This window comes from Macaca fascicularis, chromosome 8, assembly GCF_037993035.2.
Source record: "Macaca fascicularis isolate 582-1 chromosome 8, T2T-MFA8v1.1".
In the NCBI taxonomy this organism is placed as follows: Eukaryota; Metazoa; Chordata; class Mammalia; order Primates; family Cercopithecidae; genus Macaca; species Macaca fascicularis.
Window position 1 is genome coordinate 1,845,085 of NC_088382.1, and position 6,888 is coordinate 1,851,972.

The 6,888-nt window shown below is 48.4% G+C and overlaps 1 long non-coding RNA gene across 1 annotated transcript; it reads right to left on the reverse strand.

The window, feature by feature from the left end:
• Nucleotides 1–1,040: 1,040 nt before the first annotated feature.
• On the reverse strand, nucleotides 1,041–5,760 carry LOC141407546 (uncharacterized). Its single transcript, XR_012416995.1, has 3 exons — nucleotides 5,646–5,760; nucleotides 4,863–5,171; nucleotides 1,041–2,809 (listed from the first exon to the last, which is right to left on the reverse strand). It is a non-coding gene; the product is annotated as an uncharacterized lncRNA (long non-coding RNA).
• Nucleotides 5,761–6,888: the final 1,128 nt, after the last annotated feature.

Here is a 6,888-nt window from a genome sequence, read left to right on the forward strand (position 1 = left end):
GCAGGGAAGAACTCACTCCCAGAGAACTGCAGAACCCTAAGCCAGCCAGGCGAGACTCCGCACGGCTGCAGCGGGAAGTGTGCCCCGGAAAGCCCTTGTCTCTGTTATTGGTATCACCTGGTTGCTTTACTGTCCACGCCTTACTCTACCAACTACCTTAGAGCACGTTCCGGGACAGGCTGGGAAACTGGCTTTTTGCTCCTCCGGAAAAGCTATCTCAGGTCTCAACATATGCCCTTCCCCGTTTTTTTTGTTTGTTTTGTGTGTGTGTGTGTGTTTGTTTTAATTTTGGCCTCACCAGCTTCAGGACTTCCCCCAATTTTGAGATGGAGTTTTGCTCTTGTTGCCTAGGCTGGAGTGCAGTGGCACGATCTTGGCTCACCACAACCTCCATCTCCCAGGGTTCAATCAATTATCCTGCCTCAGCCTCCCAAGTAGCTGGGATTACAGGCATATGCCACCAGGCCTGGTTAATTTTGTATTTTTAGTAGAGACGGGGTTTCTCCATGTTGGTCAGGCTGGTCTCAAACTCTCGACCTCAAGTGATCCACCCGCCTTGGCCTCCCAAAGCGCTGGGATCACAGGTGTGAGCCACCGTGCCCGGCCTGGACTTCCACCAATTTTAAATGGTATAGCTGTACCAACAATATCCCACCTCCTCTAATTACACACTCTTATGTTCTCTGTATAGCAGTAGTTGTTGGCAGCTCCACTGCACTGCCTGAGTTAGCCCCGCTCCACAAGGAGCAATTTTAAAAGAGAAAAAACATCAACAAATACGGAAACAAAAGTAATTGTCAGCCTGGGCAACACAGCAAGACCCCGTCTGTACAAAAAAATTTAAAAATTAGCCAGGTGTGGTAGCTCACACCTGTAGTCCTAGCCACTCAACAGGCTGAGACAGGAGGATCTCTTGAGCCCAGGAGTTCAAGGCTGCACTGAGCCGAGATCGCGCCACTGCACTCCAGCCTGGGTGACAGAGCAAGACCCTCTCTCAAAAAGAAAAAAAGATAATTATCAAGGACAATGAAAAGAAATGCTTGTATTTCAGACTCATCATCTTTATTCCAAAGATAGTACTGCAGAATTTTAAGCACAGATCATGGTAGAGGAGGTGACATTGGAGAGTGTTACGGCCACAAACTTGTTTCTCAAGTTAATGAGTATTTTTAATTCGTTTCAAGGCACATGTTAATTTTGCAGACCCTAGGGACATACGCAGCGTCTACTTCACCATTTCTAATGTCTAATTCAGTGTTGTGCAATTGTATCTGTTACCACTGTAAAACTCTTTTCAGTTTTCTAATTGTTTTATCAGCAGGGCATATAAAAGGTCATTAAAGCAATTTCCATGTGGAAAAAAATTAAAATTAAAATAATAAGCTCTGAACTTACGTTGAACTGCAAGGTCACGAATTTTCTTTTGCTTTACTTACAAGTTAAAAAGTTACCTGTTGCTAATTCATTGACGCTGGTAGAAGTCGGGAGCCGCGTGGATCAGAGACCGGATTTTATTCCTCACTGCGCAGAAGCAGCACGAGCAGCAGCCTGTGGTTCCTTTGGCCCCACATCCCGCGGGGCCCCGTGGAACAGCTCAGCTGGGCGCCCCGTGCACGCTGGCTCTGTGTCCCGGACACGGACACGGACGCCGGGACCCTGTTCTACAGCAGCCAGCCGATGCCTGCACCTTGTCCGCGGGGCACACGCTTCCTCCTCCCTCGGGGTGGCTCCCTGCAGGCACAGCCCTGAGAGCGGGTCTGGGAAAGAGCAGTCCAGCCATTGAGCTCTGGGCATGCCTGAGGAAGACACTTAGACGTGGGAAGGACCCTGGGACTGTCTAGCAGGAGAATAGGGAATTAGGGCAGCCACGGGCTGAGGCTTTAGCAAAAGAACAGCAGGTGCAGCCAGTTCCGGGCAGGATCCCGCGATACACAGGCCACAGCCTCGCTCCTGTGGTAACAAGACAGAAGCCTCCACTGCAGCCTCTGATTGACCACGGCCTTCTCCACTGCGGCCTCTGATTGACCACCACCGTCTCCACTGCAGCCTCAGATTGACCACAGCCGTCTCCACTGCGGCCTCTGATTGACCACCACCGTCTCCACTGCAGCCTCAGATTGACCACCGCCGTCTCCACTGCGGCCTCTGATTGACCACCGCCGTCTCCACTGCAGCCTCAGATTGACCACCGCCGTCTCCACTTCAGCCTCTGGTCGCAGGCCCATCCTTCATAGGCAATAACCAACTGGAGGCCACTAAAGGGCACCTGGGTGCTGCCACGTTATTTTGGCTTTATAAAAATCCTAATTGGGCCAGGCGCAATGGCTCACACCTGTAATCCCAGCACAAGGTGGGTAGATCGCTTGAGGCCAGGAGTTTGAGACCAGCCTGGTCAACATGGTGAAACCCCATCTCTACTAAAAATACAGAAAGAAGCCAGGTGTGGTGGCAGGTGCCTGTAATCCCAGCTACTCAGGAGGCTGAAGCACGAGAGTCCCTTGAACCCGGGAGGTGGAGGTTGCAGTGAGCTGAGATTGTGCCGTTGCACTGCAGCCTGGGCAGCAGAGCAAGACCCTGTCTCAAAAAAACGAAACAACTACAACAACAAAAACCTAATTGGAGAGGTTCTTGAGCCGCCTGCAGAAGCCCATCCTGCTTTGTGAATTGTGCTTTTACTTCTTCAGTAGATCTGTGCCTTCCTTACTCCCTCGGTTCTTCTGTTTCCTTCTTTTGTTACTTTGTGCATTTTGTTCAGTTCTTCCTTCAACACCCCAGGAAATTGGACAACTCTATCCAGTAACATTCTGTTCTGAAGCCACAAAGATAACAAGATGCCCGTACTGAGAAGTCAAGTCCAGGTGGCATTTTCTTACCCCCATCCTGACGCTGCCATTTTCTGTTTCGAACCCCAGTCCACCCCTCGGCTCCAAACCACCCTCCCTGTCTCCAGTTACAGCTGGCACCTGCTGCTGCACTGATGTGGGGCAGCCACTGTGATCTGAGCCCAGAAGCTTAAGGCCAGGCTTTTGTGCACTGGGCCAGCCGGTCCAGACGGGAGCGCTTGCCTCACTCCAGCACTATACATAGCACCTGTGATTTGCAGATCATTTCTTAAATTAACATCTACAACCTAATTCCTAATGAATCTTGGAACTTCTCTAGCTCCCTAAATTCTCCAGGTCTAGCCTTGCAAAGTGATTGTGTGCTCACTAAGGACATGTGACCTGTAATTTGGTTTTTTAAAAAAGAAGGGACCGGACACAGTGGCTCACGCCTATAATCCCAGCACTTTGGGAGGCCAAAGTGGGTGGATCACTTGAGGTCAGGAGTTCCAGACCAGCCTGGTCAACATGGTGAAACCCTGTCTCTACTAAAAAGACGAAAATTAGCCAGGTGTGGTGGCAGGTGCCTGTAATCCCAGCTTCTCAGGAGGCTGAGGCATGAGAATTGCTTGAAGCTGGGAGGCGGAGGTTGCAGTGAGCCAAGATTGCACCACTATACTCAGCCTGGGCGACAGAGCAAGATTCCATCTCAAAAAATAATAAGTGTAAAAAAAAAATTTAAAGGGAAAAGGAGAAATATTTTAAACGTTTAGCTCTAATAAAAGCCTATTTTAACTGTATCAAAGAAGATGGTGATTTCGTAAGACATTCCAGACAAACCAAAATTCTAGCCGCATTTGCGCTCCTAACCTGATCCAGCCATTTCCCTGTGAAATGCCCCCAAGCCATCTCCATTTGAAATATGAGGAAAAGAGGCTTCCAGAGGTGAGACAGGGAATTGGCTTTGGGGTTTAACAATTCTCTGCACATATTCAGTTCTAGAGGGCCAGCCAGCTTTCCCCCATAACAACCATGAAGAAATCGTCCAGGAATTCCTTATTTGAATTAAGTAATTGAAACCAAGCGAACGTTTTACGGATTGATGCATTATGAAGGAGCTATGAAGGGCTAACCGACTTTGTAAAGTAAAACATATTTTATCTTTGCTGCCTAAGGATATTTTTGGCTTCAGGCAAATGAAATTAGATTCACTAGATTAGACTCAAAAGTGTAAAGCTCTGCAGCGTTCAGGATCTCACACAGGAGGGCAGTGTGCTCGCATTCCGAAGCAGCAGAGCCTCTTCCTGGGCTCGGCTTGAATTGGAATTGACAACTGAGAATACTATGATTAAATTCTGATTTTTAAGTTTATCTCACATAAAGTCAGTGTTCAAGGATGTTGAATAAATAAGGATTAGTAAAACAACATCGTATTTCAAAATATGTGCAGTCTGATCAAAGCTGTCACAGAGCTGCAGTTGCTTGACAGGAAACAGTATCTCCCATAACTAGCAATTCTCCTCTGAACTAATGAGCTATGACCCAGAAAGTTAGATTAACAAGAAAATGTGGCCGGGCGCGGTGGCTCACGCCTGTAATCCCAGCACTTTGGGAGGCCGAGACGGGCGGATCATGAGGTCAGGAGATCGAGACCATCCTGGCTAACACGGTGAAACCCCGTCTCTACTAAAAAGTACAAAAAACTAGCCGGGTGTGTTGGCGGCGCCTGTAGTCCCAGCTACTCGGGAGGCTGAGGCAGGAGAATGGCGGGAACCCGGGAGGCGGAGCTTGCAGTGAGCTGAGATCCGGCCACTGCACTCCAGCCTGGGCGACAGAGCGAGACTCCGTCTCAAAAAAAAAAAAAAAAAAAGAAAAGAAAATGTATAGGATACATTGAGTAAGAAGTGGCTGAGGTATTTTAATTTTAATCCTTAGTCAAAATCAGCCAATAACTGTTGCCTCTTCTAAGCTATTCCTTGCATGGAAAATCCTTATCAGCTGCCCCTGGACTCTGGACAGACGTCTCTGCCCCACACGGACCTTCCTGCTGTTCCAGGCGTAGAGACGTCTCACGGCATCTCTCAGGAGAAGGCTGAGCCCCAGCAGTGTAGACCACGAGGATAAATCAGATGTGATGTCGTCCACATAGGGCTGGGGAGTTTTCCACCGAAGCTTCTACATTATATAACGTACAGACTTAATCTTGTTTTAATTCATTAACCATTTTAACTCCTTTGAGGCCAGGCGTGGTGGCTCGTGTCTGTAATCCCAGCACTGAGAGGCGGGGGCAGGCGGATGACTTGAGCTCAGGCATTCAAGACCAGGCTAGGCAATGGCGAAAACCCATGTCTACAAAAAAGAAGACAAAAATTATCCAGACATGGTGGCATGTGTCCGTAGTCCCAGCTACTCGGGAGGCTGAGGTGGGAAGATGGCCTGAGCCTGGGAGGCGGAGGTTGCAGTGAGCCAAGGTCATGCCACCGCACTGCAGCCTGGGCGACAAAGCCAGACCCTGTCTCAAAAAAAAAAAATTTATTTTGAGTGCACTTGCATGTTTCCCCTTCTTAGTCATTCTACACACGAGGGAACCAAGGGAGGAAGGAAAGAGAGAGACCGACAGAGAGACAGGAATGGAGAAAGGGAGGGAGATGGGGAGGAAGGAGGCTAATTTCATTAGGTGTTGGGCACAACATTGGAAATGTTAACACCTGTTTCCCATTTAACCCTAACACAGGCTTGTCTCAAGACAGATTAGCAAGAACCATTCCCCACCTTAATGTGGTTGGTGTATTCGTCTGTTCTGCGTTTTGCTATAAGGAATACCTGAGGCTGGGTAGGATATGAAGAAACAGGTATAGGTGGCTCACGGTTCTGCGGGTTGTACAGGAAACATGGTTCCAGCATCTGCTTCTGGGGAGGCCTCAGGAAGCTTTTTCTCCTGGTGGAAGGTGAAGGGGGAGCAGGTGCGTCAGATGATAAGAGAGGGAGCAAGAGAGAGAAGGAGGTGCTAGGCTCTTAAAACAGCCAGATTTCCAGTGGACTCACTGGAGACAGCAGGGAGGCACCAAGCCATTCATGAGGGATCCGCCCCCACGACCCAGTCACCTCCCACCAGGCCCACCTCCAACACCGGGGGTCACATTTCCACAGGAGATTTGGAGGGGCCACGCATCCAAACTATATCAATTGGTTTGTTTTTTAAAAAAAAAAATCACTTGCAAAGAATTGTGCTGGGCTCAAATACGATGACCCCTCCACTCTCTCCCAGAGCTCGTGCTACCCCCACAGCCTCCCTCCTCTGCCCCCAGTGCCTCATCCCCATGAAAACCCTCTTTACTTCAAAACCAAGCCTGCCTGGCTCGTCCCCTCACCTGGGACTCCGACAGCCAAACGTTGCCGTGTTTGTGAATGTTGGGATGAGAAAGCTGGAATGTTTAGCTTTGTGCTCACATTTCTCTACCGAGGTCGAGCTGGGCAGTAGGAAAAAACCTCTAATTTACAATTCTAAAACACGAAACATATTCACTATCTGGTTTAGTCGTAAGTTTAGGGAGAAAAATAAAAGTGAAACTCAGCCCTCAAACAGCACAAACCCTAATTGGATTGAGACGTTTTGTTCCCACCCACATGCCTGCCACGAGTAAAAGAAAATGCTTCCTGAAGATAATACATCCAGATCCCAAATCGTCTCTACAGCCCTTAACAGGAAATAGCAACATTCAATCAAAACTTACCTGACAGAGATAAGACAAGAAAGAAATTACCGACAGTCAAGAAAAACAGGCAATAGGACGAGGTCATGGGAATTTCAGAAGCGGAGTTATGAGATGTGTCCTCTAAAAATACATGGGGTTACTCCATCCAAGCGCTGACGTGAGCTGATGGAGAGTTTCACCAGAAAAGTGAAAACTATAATAATAAAAGAGTCAGGTAGAAGTTTTAGAAATATGAAACGTGATACTGAAAATAAGAACTCTAACATGGACTGTAGGCAGCAAAGGAGGGGACAGGGAAAATGGGCAAGGCCTCCGAAGCATTTGCACAGCCCAGGCACAGGCAGAGAACA